A 10,506-nucleotide genomic window follows, 5' to 3' on the forward strand; every position below is an offset into this window, starting at 1 on the left:
TAAGTATAGATTTTGTCTTTATCAAATGAACTAAAAGAACAAGTTACAATTAAAGTTTGAGTGGAAGAGCCGGCTGTGGTTGTTCCACTTCTGGTTGTTGCTGTTTACATTCCTTTGTTTAGCCTACCTCTTCATAAGCCTACACCTTCATTTTGGCAAGTAAATGTTGAATACTTCTGCTTCACGGTCAAGACAGAATCAGAAGCCATTGATATGGGCAACTTGTCTATTTTCTTTTTCCATGACTATATCTACTGCCTTGTCTTGATTTATAAGCAAAACCTGAAAACCTACAAAACAAATGTTTTGTGGTGTATCTAGAAATAATACAGAAAATATTGCTGTTATTTTTGGTGAATAAAATCAATTTTGTATAGTTTATTTCAATCTAAATAAAATGTGAAATTTGTTTTAAAAAAAGAAAATTATATGAACACAGATGTAAAAGAATCTTAACAACAACATATATCAAGGATAATACATTATGATCAAGTGGACTTTATCCAAGAAATGCAGAGTTGTTTTTGTAAATTAAAAAATCAATCTGTGTAAATTGCCTTTCCCCCACTACTGCTATGCTGGAGATGGAACCTAGGGCCTTGGACATGCTGAACTACTGAGTTATAGTCCAGTATCACCATATTAATAAGAAGAAAAATCTTATAATCATCTCAGTAGATGGAAAAATTAAGCCTTGGGAAAAATTAAATATTCATTCATGATGAATACTCTCAGCAAATGAAGAATAGAGAGAACTTTCACACTACTGGTGCATCTATGAAAAACTAACAATATTCTTAACAGTGAAAGACTAAATGGTTTCTTCTTATGAACAGGAACAAGGCAAGGATAGGTACTCAGACCACTCAACATTATACTAGAAGTTCTAGCCATTGCAACAAAGCAAGAAAAATATAAAAAATGCTCAAATATTGTAAAAAAGTAGAAATTTATTAACAGTGTCTTTGTATCTTTGTACAAAATCTTGGGGACGCTACCCTGTGGCTATAAGACCTGTTATGTGTTTTTAGCAAGATTACAGAATCAAAAATCAATATACAAAAATCAGTTGTATTTCTATATAATGACAACAAATGAAAACTGAACTTTCAGAAGTTCTATTCACAAAATTATTACTATAGAAATATGATACATTTCAGATAAATTTGGTAAAAGATGTGCAAAACTTGACTACTGAAAACTACACAACATCATTAAAAGGAATTAAAGACCTAAATCAGTGGAGAGATATACAGTGTTGATGAATCAGTCTTGTTTATATGTCAAGCTTCTTCAAGACAATCCCAGTGAAAATCTAAATAGGCTTTATAAAAAGTGTCAAGTTGATTCTGAAAGTAATACATAAATGCAAAGGGTCCAAAGTAACCAAATGTTTATTTTTTTGTTTTTGTTTTATGGGGGGTGTCTTGGATTTTTGGTTTTGGTTTTGGTACAGGGGATTGAACCCAGGGGTGCTTAACCACTGAGCCACATCCCCAGCCTTTTTTATATTTTATTTTGAGGCAGGGTCTTGCTAAGTTGCTTAGGGTCTCACTAAATTGCTGAAACTGGCTTTAAACTTGCAATCCTCCTGCTGGAGGAGCTGCTGGGATTACAGGTGTGCACCACCGTACCCAGCACCAAAACATTTTTGAAAAAGTACAAGTTTGGAAGACTACCTGATTTCAAGACTTATTATAAAGCTACTACAATCAAAACAGGAAGCAAGTAGTGAAAAGACCAGTGGAATGGACTAGAGGGTCCAGAAGTAAACTCATCCTTACATGCTGATTAATTTATGATTAGATTAATTTATAATTAGGGGAGAATCATCTTTCCTATCTCAATAAATGGTTCATGATTGTGAGCTATCCAAATGAGACCAAAAAGAGCTGTGTCTGGAAACAGATCACAGAAATAAAAGCAAGAGCTGAGATTATAAACCTTCCAGGAGAAAAATTTAGAAAGCTTGGGTTAGATAAAGATGTCCTTTTTTAAAAAAAATTATTTTTTAGTTTTAGGTGGACACAATATCTTTATTTTATTTTTATGTGGTGCTGAGAATCAAACCCAGTGCCTCATGCATGCAAGGCGAGCACGCTACCACTTGAGCCACATCCCCAGCCCCAAGATGTCTTAAAAAGTACACAACAAGCACTTACAATGAAAGAAAGTCAGTAACTAATTGAAAAAACAGGTAAAAAATTTGAATAGATATTTCACAAAAGGGGGGGGGGCAAATAAGCACCAAAAAATTGCTGACTATCATTAGTCATTACAGAAATACTAGTTAAAACCATAAGCACCCATTGGCATGGCTAGCATAAAAATACTGATTACACCAAACATTGATGAGAAAGTGGACCAACACTTCCATGCACTGCTGGTGAGACTATGAGGAGGTACAACCACTTTGAAAGCAGTTTAGTCATCTCTTTAAAAATTATTTGTATTTAGCATGTATAGCTTTTACAATGTTGAGGTATGTTCCTACTATCCCTAGTTTTCTAATGTTTTGAACATGAAGGTGTATTGTATTTTGTCAAATGCTTTTTCTGCATTGAATGAGATGATCATATGATTCTTATTTTTAAGTCTATTAATATGATGAATTATGTTTATTGATTTGGTATGTTGAAACAACCCCTGCATCCCTGAGATGAATCCCACTTGATCATGGTGTACTATCTTTTAATTATGTTTTTGTATGCAATTTGCCAGAATTTTATTGAGAATTTTTACATCTATGTTCATCAGGGATATTGGGCTGAAGTTTTCTTTCCTTGATGTGTCTTTGTCTGGTTTTGGTATCAGGGTGATACTCACCTCATAGAATGAGTTTGGAAGGGTTCCCTCTTTTTCTATTTCATGAAATACTTTGAGGAGTATTGGTGTTAATTCTTCTTTGAAAGTGATGAAGAACTGGGGAAAGCATTCCCGCTAAAAACTGGAATAAGACAAGGATGTCCTCTTTCACCACTTCTATTCAACATCATCCTTGAAACTCTAATGAGAGCAATTAGACAAAAGAAAGAAATTAAAAGGATACAAATAAGTAAAGAAGAACTCAAACTATCACTATTTACTGATGACATGATTCTATATCTAGAAGATCCAAAAAATTCCACCAGAAAACTTCTAGAACTAATAAATGAATTCAGCAAAGCAGCAGGATATAAAATCAACACCCAAATGCATTTCTATACATCAGCGTTGAATTCACTGAAAGAGAAATTAGGAAAACTACTCCATTCACAATAGCTTCAAAAAAAAGAAATGCCTGGGAATCAATCTAACAAAAAAGGTGAAAGACCTCTACAATGAAAACTACAGAACACTGGGCTGGGGCTGTGGCTCAAGCGGTAGTGCGCTCGCCTGGCATGCGTGCGGCCCGGGTTCGATCCTCAGCACCACGTACCAACAAAGATGTTGTGTCCGCTGAGAACTAAAAAATAAATATTAAAATTCTCTCTCTCTCTCTCTCTCTCTCTCTCCTCTCTCACTCTCTCTTTAAAAAAAAAAAAACTACAGAACACTAAGAAAAGAAACTGAAGAAAACCTCAGAAGATAGAAAGATCTCCCATGCACCTGGATAGGCAGAATTAACATTGTCAAAATGGCCATACTACCAAAAGCAACAGATTAAATGCAATTCCTATTAAAATCCCAATGACATTCTTCAAAGAAATAGAAAAAGCAATCATGAAATTTATTTGGAAAAATAAGCGACCCAGAATAGCTAAAACAATACTTAGCAAGAAAAGTGAAGCAGGAGGCATCACAATACCAGATCTTAAATTATACTACAGAGCTATAGTAACAAAAACGGCATGATATCGGCACCAAAATAGACTTGTAGACCAATGGTACAGAATAGAGGACACAGAGACGAACCCACATAAATACAGTTATCTCATACTAGACAAAGGTACCAAAAACATTCACTGGAGAAAAGATAACCTATTCAACAAATGGTGCTGGCAAAACTGGAAATCCATATGCAACAAAACGAAATTAAACCTCTATCTCTCTCTCTCTCACTTCTCTTACCCTGCACAAAAATCAACTCAAAGTGGATCAAAGACTTAGGCACTAGAACAGAGACCCTGCACCTAATAGGAAAAAATAGGCTCAAATCTTCACCATGTCAACCTAAGATCTGACTTCCTTAACAAGACTCCTAAAGCACAAGAAGTAAAATCAAGAATCAATAAATGGGGTGGATTCAAATTTAAAAGATTCTTCTCAGGGCTGGGGAAGTGGCTCAAGTGGTAGCGTGCTTGCCTAGCATGCATGAGGCAATGGGTTCGATTCTCAGCACCACATAAAAATTTTTAAAAATAAAGATATTGTATACCCCTAAAAAAAACTAAAAAATAAAATATTTTTTAAAAAAGATTCTTCTCAGCAAAGAAAACAATTAATAACATGAGGAGAGAGCCTACAGATTGGGAGAAAATCTTTACCACATGCACCTCCAATAAATCATTAATCTTTGGGATATATAAAGAACTCAAAAAAACTTAACACCAAAAAAACAAATAACTCAATCAATAAATGGCTAAGGAACAGAACAGACACTTCACAGAAGAAGAAATACAACTGATCAACAAATATATGAAAAAGTTTTCAACATCTCTAGCAATCAGAGAAATGCAAATCAAAACTACTCTAAGATTTCAATCTCACTCCTATCAGAATAGCAATCATCAAGAATACAGGCAACAGGGGCTGGGATTGTGGCTCAGCGGTAGAGCGCTTGCCTCGCATGCAAGGCCCTGGGTTCGATCCTCAACACCACATAAAAATAAGTAAATTTAAAAAAAGGTATTGTGTCCAACTATGACTAAAAAATAAATATTAAAAAAAGAATACAGGCAACAATAAATGTTGGCCAGGATGTGGTATAAAAGGTTCACTCATTCATTGCTGATGGGAATGCAAATTGGTGCAACCACAATGGAAAGCAGTATGGAGATTCCTCAAAAAACTGGGAATGGAACCACCATTTGACCCAGCTATCCCACTCCTTGGTTTATACCCAAAGAACTTAAAATCAGCATACTATAGTGACTCAGCCACATCAATGTTTATAGCAGCTCAATTCACAATAGCTAGACTATGGAACCAACCTATGTGTCCCTCAATAGATGAATGGATAAAGAAAATGTGGTATATATACTCAATGGAATATTACTCAGCTTAAAGAAGAGTGAAAATATGGCATTTGCCAGTAAATGGTTGGAGTTGGAGAATATCATGCTAAGCGAAATAAGCCAATCCCACAAAACCAAAGGTTTTGTTCTAATATGTGGATGCTAATTCACAATAAGGTGGGGGATGCTAGGGAAGAATAGCATTACCTTAGATTAGGTAGAGGGAAGTGATAGGAGGGGAGGGGTGGGGATATGGGGATAGGAAAGATAGTAGAGTAAAACAGACATTATATGTGATATATGTGACTATATGACTAATATGATTCTGCAACATTTACACTCATAAAAATAAGAAATTATATCTCATCTATGTATGATATATCAAACTGCATAAATGCATTCTACTGTCATGTATAATTAATTAAAACATTAAAAATTTTTTTTAAAAGTTACTTGTACACCTACTGTATGACCCTGCTCATTGGACTCTTAAATTTTTTTATAGTTCAATCTGATAATTTTTTTATTTTTTATTTTAATTTGTTATATGTGACAACAGAATGCATTACAATTCATATTACACATATAGAACACAATTTTTTATATCTCTGGTTGTACACAATGAAGAGTCACACCATTCGTGTCTTCATACATGTACTTAGGGTAATGATGTCCATCCATCTCATTCCACTGTCTTTCCTACCCCCATTCCCCCTCCATTCTCAATCAATAAATGGGCCAAGGACATGAACAGACACTTCTCAGAAGAAGATATACAGTCAATCAACAAATATATGAAAAAATATTCAACATCTCTAGCCATTAGAGAAATGCAAATCAAATCTAAGATTTCATCTCTCTCCAGTCAGAATGGCAGCTATTAAGAATACCAACAACAATAAGTGTTGTCGAGGATGTGGGGGAAAAGGCATACTCATACATTGCTGGTGGGACTGCAAATTGATGCAGCCAATATGGAAAGCAGTATGGACTCTTAAATATTTACTCAAAAGAAATAGAAGTATATGACCACAAGAAAAATTGTACACAAGTGTTTACAGAACCCTGTTTGTAATTGCCAAGAGCCTAACCACCCAAATGTCCATCAGCAGGTATGTAGACAAGCAAACTGTGGTATAGCCACACGTGGAGTACTACTCTACTTTCAAAATGCATACAACATGAGTGCATCTCAAAACCATCATACTCAGTGAAAGAAGCCAGACTAAGATGGATGCATGCTGATATTCCATTTGTATGAAATTCTAGAAAAGGAACATTAATCTGTAATGACATAAATACCAGTGGTTACCTAGAGACAGAAAGGGAGAAGGATGTATTATAAAGACACAGGGGGAAACTGGGGTGATGAATCTGTTCCTTTTCTTGATTGTGGCAATGGTGTGACTACGGTGCACATACATCAAATTGTGCAATTATATGTAAAATTTATTACATATCAATAACCTCAATATCACATGGACCCAATATTAATATGTAAGCATATTATTATACCCTAATAAGGCTATAAAAAATCTTTTTTAAATGATAGACAAACTCAAAATATGAAGACCTGCTTGTTCAGTGAATGAACTGAAGAGGACCTGATGTGAGACATTAGATCTTATCAATTCAGCATCCACTCTGTTAAAACCAATGATAATTCTAAGAATGCCTGAGCTGAAAATTACATTTATTTCAGCAAATCGTTTCTTAGTAGTGTTATTTAAATAAAAATGCAGCAGTAGCATTAAGATGTTTAAGGGCTCCTAAATAGAAGTATCCACAAGCATTCAGAAGTACCCATTTAGAGCCAGGTGCAGTGGCAAATGCCAGTAATCCTACTGACTGGGAAGACCAAGGAAGGAAGATGGCAGGTCCAAGACCAGCCTCGGCAACTCAGATTCTGTCTCAAATAAAAGTTCTAGGGCTTGAACATATTCTCTGATATGAAGAGGCTGATTCATAGTGTGGTGGGAGGGGAGCAAGGAACTGGGGCTGAAACCTCTTCTCTGATATGAGGAGGCTGATTAATAGTGGGGGGGGCAGGCGCATGGGAAGATTAGACAGACTCTAGATAGGACAGAGGGGAGGAAGGGGAAGGGGGAGCAGGGGGTAGGAAAGAAGGTGGAATGAGATGGACATCATTACCCTAAGTCCATGTATGAAGACATGAAAGGTGTGACTCTATTTTGTGTACAACCAGAGATATGAAAAATTGTGCTCTATATGTGTAATATGAATTCCAATGTATTCTGCTGTCATATATAACAAATTAGAATTTAAAAAATACATTTTTTAAAAAAAAATGCTGAGGCTGGAACTGTAGCTCAGTGAAGGAGAGCTTGCCTAGCATGTGCGAGGCACTGGGTTCGATTCTTAGCAACATATACAAATAAAATAAAGGCATTCTGTCCATATACAACTACAAAAAATTTTTCTTAAATGCTGAAGTACTCACAAGTAAAAGTGTGAGGAGGTAATTAATTACACTCCATTCTTTTTTTAAAATAAATATTTGTTTTTTAGTTGTAGTTGGACACAATACCTTTATTTCACTTATTTATTTTTTCTATGCGGTGCTGAGGATGGAACCCAGGGTCTCCCACGTGCAAGGTGAGCACTCTACCGCTGAGCCACAACCCCAGCCCTACATACCATTCTTATCTAGCTGGATAGACTACGTGAACTTGAAAGCCGCAGAGGCACAAAGCGGCCTTCTTCCTAAGGATTAAGTGAGTCGTCAACAGCTATTTTTAAATAATTCATTACTCAGTGTTATAGAACTCAAACTTACTTTCTCTTCAGTTCAATGAAAGATTTCATTATATTCACTGGTTGAATTCAAAACAGCACTCACTTAGGATTGATTTGGAAACATAATCTACTTGGAGCACAACAGAGAAGTCTATAGGAGTCACATATGGAAAGACAGGGACTCTGAATTCAGCTCTGCCAAAGTGCCTTCCAGAACATTGTTCCTGCTGGATCTGCAGGAAGTGAGGGGGGGTTTCAGGATGGCACCCATCATGCAGAGATAGTGCAAGCGCACATAGCACGTGAGAGGTTCTCAATCCTACAGGAAGCCAAATAAGATTCCACCTGTAGCATCCCCAGTGAATGTCACCTTGCACCCCCTCTGCCTGGAGCACACTCTGGAATGCAGTGTTCCAAGCTCAGGAGTCTTGGCTCTTCCTGAACTCACACCCCATATTGAACAGCAGCTCCTCTTTAGCCAACCCTTTCCCTTGAAGCCCAGGATCTGCCCCAGGAGCCCCAAGACAGAACCCACGGCTTCCACTGTCAGCCATGTGCTTTGCATATGCCTTCCTGTGACACAGAACTCATTACACACCTTCTTTGATTGAAAGAAGAGTTTCAAGGATGATTTCCACCAAGCTTGAAGGGTCTAGAAAAGACCCAGATAGAGTGAACAGTGTCCTGATTTAGATGTGTGGGACTACTCTCGGTCCCCGAGCACCCTTTCAACTTGGCTAACTTCCCGAAAATAGAGGCAGAATGCTAGGAGATCATGCCCCAAGCGTGGTCTGTGACCACTGGTTGCCCAGGCCCATGCTGGGATCAGGCCTTCTGCCATTCCCCTGAACAAAGTGTCCCCTACCCAGGGCCCAGATTAACTCCTTCTGCTTCCATATAGAAACCTGCTCCCCACTGCCCCCATCCCACCCAGTCACCTGCACATGAATCCTCATCTGGGAGTGGCCTTCTGACAGCCACCCAAAAACATTTTGAATGAATGAACCCAGAAATAGGGCTTGTAGGGAGGACCCGTGAGCATGGAGTCACCACAACCTTCTCCTCTGCCTGTGGGTGACCCAACAGCTCTAAAATGAGGCTTGGGAACATCACCACAGGCCTACCAGTGTCCTCAGGTATCTGAGGCACTGGCAGGAGGCCCACCACCTCCCCTACTTCACAAAGGGACTGCTGTGGGGACAGCAAGGAGCCACAGAGGAGCTGCCTGTCCTGGCGGGCTCAAGTTCTCATGGGTTCAATGAAGACATTCTGCTATAGAGTGCAGCCTTTCTTTCACTTGAAAAAGGATAGAAAGGGAGCCTGTATTTCTTGTCCCCACTCTGGCCTTAAAATCAAATGTCTTTTCCAGTGAAACTGGCACTATGGCCTCCCATGCACCCACCCAGAGAGGCTGAGCAGTTCCAAAGCTCGCCCTGTTTGCAGAGGCACTGTTGCCCTTGGTACCTGGGCAAGCTGTGTCTCCTCACCCACACGGGCTCCCCAGGCCCACTGAACAGCCGGCCTGAGCCATGGGCACTTTACGAAGGGGCTCTGCCCTCATGCACTGCTCCCTCCCCTCAGGCCCAAGCATGGGAAGCCAGGCTGTGGGAGAGCTCCTGTGCTCCCTGTGAAGAGAGTCTAAAGGTGGTGAATATCTGCAATCCACTTCTCTCTGCAGTGGCCTGCAGCCCGTAGCAGTAGTCCTCAAAGTGGGATTCTGGGGTGGAAGCTGCAGCAGCATCTGGGAACCTGTAAGAAATGTAGACCTGCTGCCTAAGGCCCTGGGGAGGGCCCAGCATCTGCATTTTGAGGAGTCCCTGGGAAAGTTCTGATGCACATTCAAGTTCAGGACCCATTGGCCTAAAAGAGCCTGCCTCTGGGGGCTGGGGATGTGGCTCAAGCGGTAGCGCGCTCGCCTGGCATGCGTGCGGCCCGGGTTCGATCCTCAGCACCACATACCAACAAAGATGTTGTGTCCGCCGAGAACTAAAAAATAAATATTAAAATTCTCTCTCTTTAAAAAAAAAAAAAAAAAAAAAAAAAGAGCCTGCCTCTGGAGGAAGCCAGGAGGAAAGTCTGGGAACAAGCCTTCAGCAAAGCCATCCCCACCTGCAGTTCTGTGGTGGGTGAAGCAGATGTCAGTAGCGGGTTTTCCTAACACAGGGGGCCCTCCCCTCAGAAGAGAAGCCTCTCTGGCCTGGGCTTCCAGATGTCCAAGCTCTGGGCACCTGGGTGCTTGCCCTGCCTGCCTCACCTGTCCTATCTATGCTAGGAACATCACCGTGCCAGGGGGCTCCATGGATTGTGTCCTGAGCTCCATCTCTGGTGGGCCTGGAGGGAGGCCCAGTTAGCCTCAGGCTCCTACTCCAAGGTTGACAGGTCATAATGGGTCAACTAACAACCCTGATCTAGAAGTCCTGAGCTAGAATGGGGACAATGGCTGTGCTACACCTGGGATCAGGAGCCCACACAAACTGTTCCCTCCCAAGTGTCTGGCAGGAAGGAGACCTTTGTTGGGCCTCTATTTCACTTGTCCTCCCACCACTCCTTGAGGAAGGTCCCTAGGGTGGCTATGGTGCTCTGGTTCTCAGGG

The sequence above is a fragment of the Urocitellus parryii genome, chromosome 6 (assembly GCF_045843805.1).
Source record: "Urocitellus parryii isolate mUroPar1 chromosome 6, mUroPar1.hap1, whole genome shotgun sequence".
NCBI classification, from domain to species: domain Eukaryota; kingdom Metazoa; phylum Chordata; class Mammalia; order Rodentia; family Sciuridae; genus Urocitellus; species Urocitellus parryii.